We start from the raw sequence: 14,373 nt of genomic DNA on the forward strand, positions 1-14,373 counted from the left end.
GTGGGATGGGAACTGTAGGGATGGGGTGAAGAATTCAGTTCTTATATGTTGAGTTTGTGATGCATTTGGGATATCCAGGTAGAAATGTTTTGTAGACACCTGGAAAGATGGTCTAAAGCTCAGGAAAACCGCCTGTCTGGACAGGTCAATTTAAGATTTACCAGCATGTAATACTGAAGTCCTGCAGGTGGCATGAGATCCTTCAAGGAGGGTAGAATAAGAAGAGATGGGGCACGAAGATGAATCTACTACCGTATTTAAGGAGTCTGCAGAGGAAGAGAAATCTACAAGGGATCCTGAAAAGGAGCAGAGAAGTAGAAATAGCACAGAAGCCAAAGGAGGGGAGAGTTTAAGAATACACAGAGAGGTCCAGGAAAATATCAACTGAAAAGTAACCCCTGGGATTCTCAATTAGGTAGCCACAAGTGATCTCACCAAAAGCTGTTTCAGTGGATTGGTGAGGATAGAAGCCACATTTCCATGGATGCAGAGTGAGTAAGAGGTGAGGAAATAGAGATAGAAGTGAAATTACTTGTTTCAAAAAGTTTGGTAGGGTCTGACAGCGTGAAAACTCATTATTATAGATTGTGTCCCATATGTAACATAAAATCAACCAACCGATAAATATTTATTGTGAGCTTATAATGTATAAGCCATTGTGCCAAAGTATTACTAGTGTAAAAAAAATATTTATGACATAGTCCTCACTGTAAAGGATACAATTGCGAAGGAGAAAGTATGCAAATTCATAAATGCATGTTTAAAAAGAAAGCTATTCAGAAATCCTAAGAAATCAAATTAAATAACACGTTTTTAAAATATGTTGGCCTTTAACAACTCCGTAAAATTGTACAAGGAATGCATGTGCATGATTCTAAAAAACAAGGAAAATGTATGCTGTTAAAAAAGAAATACAAAATAAATTTGATGCATGAAACAAAAACAATTCTGTGAACCAATATATTTAGAAGTCTTTCGATTAGTAATACAGCACAAGATTCTTGTATCTATTCATTAAAAGATCAGATTCAGTCTCTCTGAATGTAGAAAGGATAATCACATTGTCTTACCAGCCACGGGTAGGCTAATATATGCATATGGAGTCAGTACAGTGTCTGTGAAGTTTTACAATAAGTGAATTCTTTATTAGCAATTCCACCAAGTCAGCAGTGGCTATCGTCATTACAACTTTCGGTGCCGAGGACTCCTCCTCAGCCTTTTTTCCCCCTCCATTGATGTTCAGTGAAGAATTTTCACACTTAATGAAAGCACCCTTATAGTTCTAGAAATGGTTTTCACCATCCTGTTTTTGATCAGCTTTCTAATCAGAGCCTACTTCAGATTCAAGTGGAGACTGACCATGAAAAAGACGGTTGGGTTACATAAGTGCTCCCTCTCAGCAGCATCCTAAACTATGAGGAGGTTTCCTTTTGCTGCCTCTCATGGCAGCACTTTGAAATCCAGAAACCAAGCGTTAACACAGGCAAATAAGAATGAAATGATGGGCAGCACAGAGCCAAAAAAAAGTCATATCAAGATAAGAGAAATCATACTTGGAATGGCATCACCTCCTTCTCTAGGAAAGGAATGTTTCTATTTCCATTTAATTCTATTATCCACAGTAGGGTTACAAATAAGAGGTCAAGGGTGACGAACAAGCAGAGACAACTTCCACAACACTGGATACATCTATCTTTTCCTTTCCTTCCTAAGACTCAATCCTGGCCTTGAGTTGTAAAGGGTGGATATAATGGACACTGTGCCATGCTTGAGTGCTGTGGCTCTCACAGAGAGGGTCCTCCATGTGTTCTGGCAGGTGGTTCACACCCGGAGAAAGGTTAGGGGGGCCTTTCCCTTGCTCTCCATTCCCTCATGAAAAGAGATCTCACTGGATGGTTCTGATATTGGCCTCTACCAGCAGCCCAGCACCACTGGCTCTGCAATCTGACCAGACAGTGGGCCTTCTTGGGCAGCCAGGTGGGCCTTAAATAAGGCTTTCAAATATATTGGTGCAATGAACTGCAGGTTCATCTGTGCATTATATAATAACCTTCTTTATTCTGGTGCCTGAGACCAGACGGCTAAGTAAATTACAACTAAGTCTGCCCCAATGTTCTGACTGGAATTTGAGATAATTTCTTTCATCAGCCATCCAAAGAGTTGAGTCTCCTTTGTGTCCTGACCTAGAAGTGGTAATCTTCCACCATGATAAGAGATTTTCAGTATCAGTAAATATAAATTTAAGTTTTATTACTGAATTTTCTGGAGATGAGTTAATGAAAACCTTTGGGTCCCATTTCACTGTGGAAATAACTGACGCCATTTAAGAGTTGTTGAAAAATTTGGGAGAAAAATACAAAGTTATATCATTGCTTTAGTTTTAAAATAGAGATTTCAAAATAAGCCAACTTATTAGAATTCAAAAGGGAACTTCAAAACTCAAATCCCCAATCCACAACTTTCTTTTTTTCCACACAGCCAGATGCTCATCTTCCTTTCATATTAAAAATATCAAGTACTTAGATAGGGAACTGTTCTACTTGTACAGTTATTAAGGACTCAAAGATGACTATAACCACAAAACAAACTGTAATGACTGACTTGAAATTGCTGACAAAAAAAAAAATCTTATAAGCCCGAATCATACTATTAGAATAAAGAAATATTGGTTTTGGATTAACAATTGATGGTCCTTTAGACCCCTGTATTACTGAATTAGTTGGGTCTTGAGAAAGCAGTTGAGCAATGATCAGAAACCTTAGTGCAGTAAACAATGATGTATTCTAGATCAGCAGTTGTAGACTCCAGCTATAAATTAAAATCATGGGAGAGGGAGCATTTCAAAATTATTGACGCCCAGGCCCCACACCAGAGATTTTGATATAATTGGTCTACGGGGTTTCTAAGATCATATTTTTCCAAAAGTACTCCCACCTCCCCATCCCAACCCAGGAGTTACTTATGTGCCATCAGGTTAAAATTTCTGATCTAGATTAGGTTGTCTAGCTTTTTATGATACTGACCTATTGTTTATAACTGATATAAGCAACAAAGACTGACAGGTGCACTTGTAAAATATTTCTTTTACAATAATTTGTTCTAAATCACTATTCTATGAACTTAATTATTTAGAAAATTACAATTACTAAGCAAACATAAAATAGCACCTACAAAGTGTTTATAACAAGTAAAAAATATACGTATGTGTATAGATGAGGTATAGATGAGTCACAGATTACTATTTTATTTTTCAGTAGAGCTGTTTGTAAGAGCCTTAGAATGAAATCACAGAATTTTCTATCCAAATACCTCATTGAGGATAGAGGTTAGTAACTTCCCAAGGTTCACCTCATTTATGATAGGTGCTGGTTAGAACCCACATCCTAGTATTCTTTCAAATATTTCCTTGATTTCTTTATTTTCTCTCTTTTTTTTGCTGAGGAAGATTAGCCCTGAGCTAATATCTGTGCCAATATTCCTCTACTTTATATGTGGGTTGCCACTGCAGCATGGCTGGCAAGTACTAGGTCCGCGCCCAGGATCCGAACACGCAAACCCGGGCTGCCAATGCAGAACACACAAACTTAACGACTAGGCCGTGGGGCCCACCCCTAGATTTCATTGTTTAAAAAGTAACCACAACAAATTGTCAGAAACTTAAATAAACATTAGAGGCAGTTTATAAAATATTTGTCAAGACTGTGGACTCTGGACTCAGATAAAATACAGTCTAAGCCTAACTTTAACATTTACCACCCGTGAGACCCAAACCCTTCTGAACCTCAACCTCCTCATTGGGAAAATAAGGAGATTATAATATGATAGCATGAGGTAGAAAAATGGATGAAGGCAAATTTCTCTCCTGCTCACATGGCATTGTTTACAACCCTAAGACCTAAGGAAAAGGAATGTGAACCCAGACTTCTCTGTTAAATGTGTTAATAAACAAACAATAAAAGCCACATATCTGATAAGGGGTTAGTAACCAAAATATATAAGGAACTCACACAACTCAACAGCAAAAAACAAACAATCTGATTAAAAAACGGGCAGAGGAACTGAATAGCCATTTTTCCAAATAAGACATACAAATGGCCAACAAATACATGAAAAGGTGTTCAACATCACTAATCATTAGGGAAATGCAAATCAAAACCATGAGCTATCATCTCACATCCATTAAAATGGCTATTATCAAAAAGAGAAGATATAAAAAATGCCAACAAGGATGTGGAGAAAAGGGAACCCTGGTGTACTGTTGGGAATGTAAACTGGTGCAGCCATTATGAAAAACAGTACAGAGGTTCATCAAAAAATTAAAAATAGAACTACTGTATGATCCACCAATCTCACTTCTGGGTATATATCCAAAGAAGATGAAATCACTATCTTGAAGAAATATCTGCATTCCCATGTTCATTGTAGGATTATTCACAATAGCCAAGACCTGGAAAAAAATCTAAGTGTCTTTCAATGCATGAATGGATAAAGAAAATGTGGTGTATATATACAATGGAATATTATTCCACCATAAAAAAGAAGAAAATCCTGCCATTTACAATAACATGGATGAACCTTTAAGGCATTATGCAAAGTGAAATTAGTCAGAGAAAGACAAATATTACATGATCTCACTTATATTTGGAATTGGAAAACACCAAACTCAGAAACACAGTAGAATGATGGTTGCAAGGGGCTGAGGGGTGAGGGAAATGGGGAGATGTTGGTCAAACGGTACAAACTTTCAGTTTTAAGATGAATTATTTCTGGGGATCTAATGTACAGCATGGTGACTATAGTTAACAATACTGTATCATATATTTTAAAGCTGCTAAGAGAGCACAGTTTTAATGTTCTCACCATAACAACAACAACAAAATGGTAATTATGTGAGGTAAAGGATGTGTTAACTAACCTTATTGTGGTAAACATTTCCCAATATATACGTGTATCAACTCATCACATTGTACACCTTAAACTTCACAATGTTATATGTCAATTATATCTCAATAAAGCTGGAAAACAAGCAAACAATAATGTTCTTTATAATGGCCCATGCTCTACATTAGTTCTTCCACACACATTTCAATGGCTGGCATGCTATAACAGGGTATTAAATCAGATAATATATGTGAACTATAGAGCAATGCCTAGCATATACTATGCATTCAACAATATCATATTAGTTGCAACTATTATGCATTGCCTAGTGTTGCTCAGTGAATCAGACGGGAGTTTTTTGTATTTTGGGGGTAAGTAAATGTGTTTGCATCCTAAATAGTATGTATCATCCGAAACGTTCTTCCATGGAGTCCAAACCACTTCCTCGTGCATAATTAGTAAAAATATAAATCAATCAGGCAGTCAGCATGTATAAGCGCAAAATTGCAAAAGAAGAGGACAACATCATTATCCTCAAAAAACCTATAACTTAGTGAAGAGAGAGGGAAAGAAGATGAACTCTGCCAGCCAAGTGAAGCACCAGGCTGACCAACTCATTGAGCTTATATTTGATGTTAGTCTCCCTCAAGTTACCCACTCTATTCCTCAGACATGAGCTAGGGTAGCATTTGGAGAATTAGGAGAAATAGTACCTTCAGGTTTATTTGACATATAATTTCCATTTATACTGTATTTTAGGGAAAGGAGAATTAAGTTAACCAAGAAAAGAAATATTTTGATGCCCTTACTCATCAAATAAACTGAGTTTCTGCCAAATGAATGTGATCATGGGCCAAGGGCGAGCTTTTCAATCAGGAAACCAGCAAAGGACAAGATGACACCAGACTCATTTTATACGCTTTGTGTTTGATTAATAGCACTGTCAGAGACTTAAAAAGAAAAAGGAGAGTACTAAATGATGTCATCTACTTATGGAAAAACTACGTGACAACACACCTATGATAATACCAAGGTTACAGCTGACAAAACATATTCCAGCCCCAAAAAAGAAAATTTATCATCTTCATTCTTTAATTATCTTACTTTTGCAATCAAAGATTGAAGCTACTCTATTTCATGTTTGTGAAAAATTTCTTCAAATGGTTATAATTGCCTGTAATTTCATTTGAGGCAAATGAAACTTTCAAATAAAAAAGTGACTTTACTATATTCATTAATTCATTCAACAAACATTTTATTGCAAGCCTACTATGAGTGAGGCACTGTGCTACGGAAAATAAGACAGTGTCTGTGCCCTCACAGACATTATGATCCAGTAGGGGGAAAGGGGTAATAAACAAGTCAAAAACCTAATAAAAACACAGAGATTATTAATGACATACAATGGAGAAAGTAAACATGGGACTGTGAGAGAGAATAATGGAGGGACCTGCTTTAGATGGGGGATCAGGGAAGTCCTCACTGAAAATGTGACACCTGAGCCAAGACCTAAGTGACAGGAGGCAGTCCTATTGAAAGCTAGGGAAAGAGTTATCTATGCAGGGAGAACTATACTTGCAAAGATCCTAATGCAGAAAAAGCTCTAGGAACTGACAGAAGGGCAGATGACTAGTATGAAGGAGCAAGGGAGACAGTGGCATCAGGCTTGAGGAATGGTAGGGATATACTATTTTTAGAAGCTTTAGAACCCTTGGGCCATTGTAAGGAGTTTGAATTTCTATCCTAATGGCAGACACCAGAGGTGTGTGAGCAGAAAATGACACATTTTGATGTACGTTTAGAGTGTGTGTGTGTGTGTGTGTGTTTGAAATTATCTTTTACTAAGATAAATCCAGGTTTCCTACAATAAGCGTGAAATATCAGAGAAGTATCAACGTTGGTATGACTCAAATGTAAATAAGATTTTCTTTCTTGCTTGATTTAATTCTTAACTATTTGTGGTATCCCAAAGTCAGGCAGATGCTACGTTAGTGAAGAATAGAGATATAGCACAGAGGCTAACAAAATAACAATCTAGGAAAAAGGCATCTGGATGTAAGACTTTTCCAGACTGGCCTGGAAACTTGGGTCTAGACTGAGGTGTCATCCTGAAAATTTGGTCCCATATTGGAAAGCCACTCCATGGCTCCATGCCTCATAAAGTCATTTACTTCTTCCAGGAACTTTCATTATCGGTATGGAAGGATGTAGAGTTATAGAAACATAATCTCAGGGTTAGAAAGAAACCTAGAACAGTGGTTTTCAAACACAAGATCACCCTGGTAACCTGTTAAGATGTAGACTTTGTTTCTGGGGGGGCACGAAATTCTGCACTTCTAACAAGCTCCCAGGTCAAACTTTACACTTTGAGTTGAAAAGCATGATATTGTGTTCAGCCCCTTTTTTGCCCCATTCCCTCCACCATCCAAACCTGAGTCCTCTAGACTAAGCTCCATGAGCTTGTTTCTCTTTGTGGATCTTACCATGGAATCCTGCCTTGTATCAAATACTGAGCACATAGTTGGTGCTCAATAAATTTTTGAATGACTAGGTCAATGAATGGGTGAGTGGATGAATGAACACCCCTAACAAATATTTATCAGCCTCTAATGAAAACCTCCCAATCTCAGGATTATCAACTAAGGAAGCATTTTTTGGAGAGTTTTGACCATTGGAAATTCCTTATTTATACTGAGCCAGTGTCTGTGTCTCTGTGATTGATATTGTTGGTCCTAGATATGTCCTCTGGGGAAACACATGGCGGCCTTCTTTTTTTGACACAATGGGGACTGGTAGTTGCTTAGTTAATAAAAATTCATTTAACGTAAAGGGTCACCTTTTAAAAAGATACATACATTAAACATTTTAACTTAAAACACATGAATGCACATTCATTCATCAATCTTTTGTGTAGATGTGAGGCTGGGAACACAGATAATCCTTATCAGTTTAGGGTCTCTATCAGCATAAACCACACCTATAATAACACATCAAGCACATGTGAAACAACGCTGGAATGAGAGGAAAGTGCATTGAAGGGGAGAAATAAGAACCTGGCTTGGACCAACCTGTGATGATATGGCTCATTCCTAGCAAAGGCGTTGTGTTGGAGGAGGCAGAGCAAAAGCTACAGAGAGCAGAAAAACCTAGAAGCAGTGGCCCTACAGCCATGCGGTGGAGATCTCTCTTTAGTTATGTTAAGTCAAAGTGATTCATTACCTGCATTAAGTGAAGAAAGCACTCACAGTGTTTTCAGACTCTCCTACCCACATCATAAGTACTAATCAATATAGAAAAATAATCCCAAAGTTCCTAAAAATCAGGCCAATATAAAGTATACGGTTGTCAGTTTTCCTTTCATCTAATAAGATATTTCAAGATTTACCAAGTCATGGAATGCTCAGACACTTTGGTTTCCATTTTGAAAATCAATTTCTATCTCTGCCCAATAAATTGATTTTCATTTATTGTAAATTTTCATTATATTCTCTAATAAATTAATCTGTCCTAAGGGGTCTCTTTTCCTTGAATTTTTTAATTCTATTTTCCTTCTATAATTCTTCAAAAAGAGTTCATCTATGCGTTAATGCTCAGCTTTAAATTTAAAGACTGAAAAGATATTTTAAAGTTTGTATCTGTTCTTAAACTACAGTGATATATTTTATTTAACTGGTAGCACCTATCCCAAAATACTCATCCTCACATAAAGAGTTTAACAATGTCTGGCATTTGTACAATACTATGTACTTTCACGTTCATTATCTTGCCTAAGTCTCACAGCAACTGTGGGAGGTCAGCAGTATCATTTCTGTTTCGAAAAGAAAAATGAAACTCAGAGGTGGTCAGTGTCTTGTAATATATATAGGCCACCCAGTGGGAAAGTGACAGAACTAGGGCTGGAAGGAACCTAGACTGTCGACTCTTCGGGCCTTCTTTTAAATCTCCCAATTGTATCAACTAAGCCAAAGAGCAATAAACAAGGCTTCTGCCCTTTCACCCATGGCTCTCTGATACCCAAACCTATTGACAGGTTCAAATAATGTTATTATTTATTTGAGTTAAAAACTCTCTTCCTCCTTCCAAAAGTGTGTTAAAGAGCTCCAAGATTAAAGTGAAATCAAATTATTTGGGAAATCTTTTTTTTTTATTAGTTTTAGAATTTTGTAACATATCTGGAAGTAGTTCTAGACAATATTCAGAGTATTTTGAAACTGGGATTGAAAATCCCTGTCTGATGTTGATTTAACTTGGGGGATTGTCATTACTGAAGCATAGCATCATTACCGGTTGATGATAAACAATCATCTATTCATTTTGTTATAGCAGAATATACATTAAAAATTGAAAGGCTATTTAAAAAGTAATCTACACTACACATCTTTACCTAGGTCAGTGGATAAATATAGACAGATCACAAACAGAAAAGAAAAAGTATTTTCAGCAACCCCGAATCATACTCTGATTTGGATCAGTCTTTGGTAATAATTTCAATGACCTTTCTTAACACTCAAGGTGGGTAATTCAAAATTTGGAGGGAAAAATGTAAAAGCAATCCTACGAATCATTTAGTGTGAATTTGGTTCAAATTCATCCCACCTGAGGGAAGTTTCATTATTATTGTCAAAAGAGCTGCTCTAAGCGTCAGACCATTTCTGTTTATAAGTAAACTTCCTCAAATTTTTAATTACAAGAAAAATATAATCTCTAATTGTATACATAATCCCTGCAGAGATAATTTAACCATGAATATCTTTTATGAACTCCAAATAAGAGTGAAATAAGAAAGGCTTGAGAAATTTATATTCACCAGAAGCTTTTAGGTTCCTCTCTCAGTTACTGTACACGTCATTTCCTCTGTAAGGTGAACATGCTTGGCGAGCTTTTCATGACTCAAACGACTTTCTTCTTGGTCAAGATGACCTTCTGGCCCTGCACCCCCAAAACAATAAGCATAAACTGATATGTCCCTAAATCTTTTTTAAAAAGAACACACCATTTATGTTCGACTAAATGTCTACATCTATCATAATTTTCATGTGGTTTCTTTATTTGTCATACACACTCATACTTGTCTTTCATTTTTACTTATAATGCTACAGACTGATTCCCACCCCCGCCCTCACCCCTCATCCCACTAATGGTTTCTCTCACCTGGGGGATTAAGGTTTGATTTGTTTAAAAGGTTGTTACCTTGCCAAATACATCCATGCGTGTCTTCTCACCATACACTGTTAACTGTAGGGCAACAAAAAATACGATGAATATTGTAATATATTGTAAGATATGACGAATATTGAATATAGTGTAAAATATGATTAAACCTACTTCAATTTTCTAAAGATCATAGATTTGCATTAAAGTGATCCTAACTAAACTGATTGAGTCTACATGCCCATTTCCAAGTCTAAATGAGAGTACAAGAAAAAAGACGATGCAGATACTGGTGGCACTTTGTTTAGGGCTTTTTGTTGAAAACTGGGAAGGAGGCAGACTCTCTCTGATACATCTCAGGTGCTCAGTGACATGGTGCTGTCTGCTGGCTTCTTGGGATACTATACCACTTGTTAAATGGAAAATGGAAAGGAGAGAACTCCAAGAGTGAAAATGAGGTCCCCAGTTAGAAGATTCTTGATTCATTCAAGTACAGATGATGATCATGACTTAGTTTAGGGTTGTCGTGGTAATGAGATGGAAAAGACTGGAAGAACATGGGATAGATTTTGGAGGGGCATTAATAAAATGTACTGATGAATTAAATTTAGGAGTTGAGGAAAAGAAGGAATCAAGGACATTATTTAGGTTATTTGCCTGAGCTACTGGGTGGGTGGTAGGGGGTAACATTTATTAAGATTGAGAGGAACAGGCTTTGAGTATTGGAGAAGTGGAAATTAAGAGTTCTGTTTTAGACATGACAAATTTACAATATCTACTAGTCATCCAACTGGAGATTGGAGTTGGAATTTGGGGCTGAGGAGTCAGATATTTTGAGCAGGTATCCCTCTCAGCACCCACTCAAATTCTTTGACATAAGATGTACCCATGGCATGATGGCTCTGGCAGAGTTGAAGAGTTGAAATATCAGGTAGGAGAGAAGAGTTTCTCACACATGAGTGCTTGACGTATAGACACCAGAGCTGATATTTCCCATTGCTGGCTGTGCCCACTTGCCTTTAGACGACTCAATCACTTTAACACTTCGCTCGGAATTCTGAGGGTTGATCAGCCTGGTTTCAGAGGGTGGAGGAGGCAACCAGATGGACCATTCAACCCTCTCTGATTGAGGCTTTGAGTGCTAAGTGTCCTTGGAGGGTTTGGATTTTCCATAGCTCTCTTAGCTATCACGGCTTTTCTCTTCCTCCGGAGGAAGTTGAGGAGAGCTATCAGACCCCTCTCATTACATGTTTGATTCATGATAATTTTTGTGTGTGTGAGGAGATCAGCCCTGTGCTAACATCTGCCAATCCTCCTTTTTTTTTGCTGAAGAAGACTGGCCGTGGGCTAACATCGTGCCCATCTTCCTCCACTTTATATGGGACGCCGCCACAGCATGGCTTGCCAAGCAGTGCGTCGGTGCATGACCGGGATCTGAACCCTCGAACCCCCGGCCGATGCAGTGGAGCTCGCACACTTAACCGCTTGCGCCACCCGGCCCGCCCCTGATTCATGATAATTTAAATGACTGGAACTCACACATCAGCCGACTATTATTCCTCCAAGATGGTTTGCAATGATTCTCACCTCCTTGTATTTATGTCTTTGTGTAGTCTCCTCCCACACTGAATCAGGGCTGAGGGCTGCTCTGAGTTACCAACAGGCTAAAATGGATGACTTCTAAGGATAGGTCATAATAGCATCGGGGCTTCCACTTTGTTCTCTTGGATTGCTCGCTCTGAGGGAAGCCAGTTGCCATATCCTGAGGACATTCAAGAGGCCCTAGAGAGTTCATGTGGAAAGGAACTGAGGCCTCCCACCAACAGCCAGCACCACCTTGCCAGCCATGTGAGTGAGCTCCCTGGGAAGTGGGTTCTCCAGCCTCAGTCAAGCCTTCACGAGACTTCAGCTGACATTTGACTATAACCTCTTGAGAGACTCCAAGACAGAACCACCTATCCAAACTGCTCCAGAATTCCTGACCCAGAGAAACTGTGAAAGATAATACATGATTATTATTATTTTAAGTTTTGGGCTGATTTGTTATGCAACAATAGACAACATCCATCTCATTCTTTAAAAAGATAGCATTGTTGTTATGAACAACCTTACGACTAAGAACTTTCTATTTCGTGATGTTAAAAACATGGAAAATAAATTCACCTGTGAGTTTTCCAGAAGAGAAACAGCCAAACAATCAACTCATAGACTGTCTTAAATTCCAAGCTCCATGCTAAGGAACCAGTACAGCAGAAGTTGTGATTATTTGTGAATAAAGAAGCCAAATAACTTAAACTTGTTAAATTGTGGTGATTTAGGAACTCAGCCTGCATGACAAAAGAGCACAAAAATATTTTGGGTCTTTGGTTTCTATGTCACAAAGAATTCCGAAGTTCAGAGGAAGGAACTTTGGTGTTTCCTCTACACCAAAGCAGATTGAGCTGTGCTATTTTATTTATCTGAGAATAGGAAGTTATGCGATTTTGAATTCTGAATATCAATTATTCACAGCAAATACATGCCTCTTAGGATGTAGCTTCTAATCAAAACCCGTCAGAAAGTAAGTTTTTTTTTGTTTCTGTTTTTGTTTGACAAGTTTTGAAACTTGTCCACCTTTAACAGGAATCTGAACTAATAGAATTTGTCATAACTCATAGAATTAATCATAAACTCATTTTCTGTGCAAGCACCCCCTAAACTTAAAATATTACACTCTCCTGTACTAGCCTGACCCTGCTGTTGTTAAGAGTTGGGAGTCCCTTCTTACCCACAACATAGTGTCAAAATGGCTAAACACTGACAATCCTGTACCATTTTAATCGGTTTCAAGTTTATTTTGTATCCATTATCTCATTTGAATCTTAAAACCACCCTGTAGGTGGGCAGCTCATCCCATTTAATAAATAAGAAAACTGAGGCCCAGAGAAGTTATTCACCAGCCTCATTTCCTTGAATGATTTACCAAGTTACTTTACCTTTCTGAGAAATGAGTGGATTGGACTGTTTTCTGAAGTCTCTTCCAGTTGTAAAATTCCTTTATTCTAAGAGACTTTGGCACGGTCAAGTCAGTGTGCGAGATCCGGAAAGCAAAGACGGAGTTAGATGATCTGGATCTTTGTTCTACAATTTGCTGAATACTTGGAGGAATCATTTCAACCTTCTGAATCTCAGTAGCCTTGTCTAGAAAAGGGGTTAACAAGATACACCTGACAGAATTATTTTGCAGGCCAAACGAAATAAACTATGTAAGTTACTTCTTTGCTCTGGGACCTTGATCTAGTTAGTTAACCTCCCTGTGTCCCACGTTCTCATGTATAAAATGTGGATAACAGGTGGGAAGCAAGTTCACTTTTGGTAAAATATGATGGATGCTGTGATGTGCCTTTAAGTCCCCCCTTCAGGACTGTGGCACTCAATCCCCACCTGCCTGGGGTTTGTCTGTTAACAGTTCTCATCTTAGTCCCTCTAGAGAATTGCTTGCCGCTGAAATCAGCTGCCTTATCCAAGGTCATGTCCCCTTCCCAGGAAGCAGCTCGTATCCAATGACTGTCAATTCAGGGCTATGAAGACAGGCTCTCTTGCCTCAATTTGGGAAAAATACGAAAGGCTGAACCAACTCCAGAGCTCATTACGAGACCGGCTGAGCCCTCTGTTAAAACGCATCCTAGTCCAACCTCTCCTTCTGTCCAGTCTTGTCTCCTTCACTCCCTCGCAGATGCTGGCCCTGAGAGCACTCAGCCCCAGAAACGTCTTGTGTGCAAACTTCTGTCTTAGGAGTCCATTCTCCGGGAACCCAACCATCGTGTTGTAACATGACGATAGTAAGATAACAGATAAGAAAGTGCTTTGAAAACTGTAAAGTTATCAGCAACATTGGATACCATTTACCATAGCATAATGAGGATTATCTAGAAAATACTGAACTGTTGTGTTTTTTATTCCTCCCATAAATTGTGATCCTCTGCAGCCATTCTACCACGATGGCCCCAGGGAAGAGAAAGGACAAATGTCACCTTGCACAGAAGTAGGATATGGTGTAAGAGCAGTGCCTTCCAGCCAAGAAGGGAACGTGTAGGAAAAGATTCAGTTTAGGGAGGGGAGAGGAGAGATGAGAGGAGAGATTAGGAAAAGGAGGCTGGATGTTGGTGTCCGCACTTTACCCTTCTTGGGGTAGAATCTGTGTGGAAAGCTGAAGAAACATCACATTGGTTCAGAGGAGACTGAGAACCGTGGGGCTAGTGGCAGACTTCTCTAGGAATAAGCAGAGAGAAGCTGCAAGATAGAAGAAACTCCATTAGCATTGTGTGGCCTAGAAGCAATAGCCTGCTATTGACAGAAAAA

At 38.5% G+C, this 14,373-nt stretch overlaps 1 pseudogene; it reads right to left on the minus strand.

Annotated features, from left to right (window-relative positions):
- Positions 1-1,282: 1,282 nt before the first annotated feature.
- On the minus strand, positions 1,283-13,833 carry LOC131407595 (STARD3 N-terminal-like protein; annotated as a pseudogene).
- Between the last annotated feature and the right edge of the window lie 540 nt (positions 13,834-14,373).

Source organism: Diceros bicornis, chromosome 6, assembly GCF_020826845.1.
Source record: "Diceros bicornis minor isolate mBicDic1 chromosome 6, mDicBic1.mat.cur, whole genome shotgun sequence".
NCBI lineage: Eukaryota > Metazoa > Chordata > Mammalia > Perissodactyla > Rhinocerotidae > Diceros > Diceros bicornis.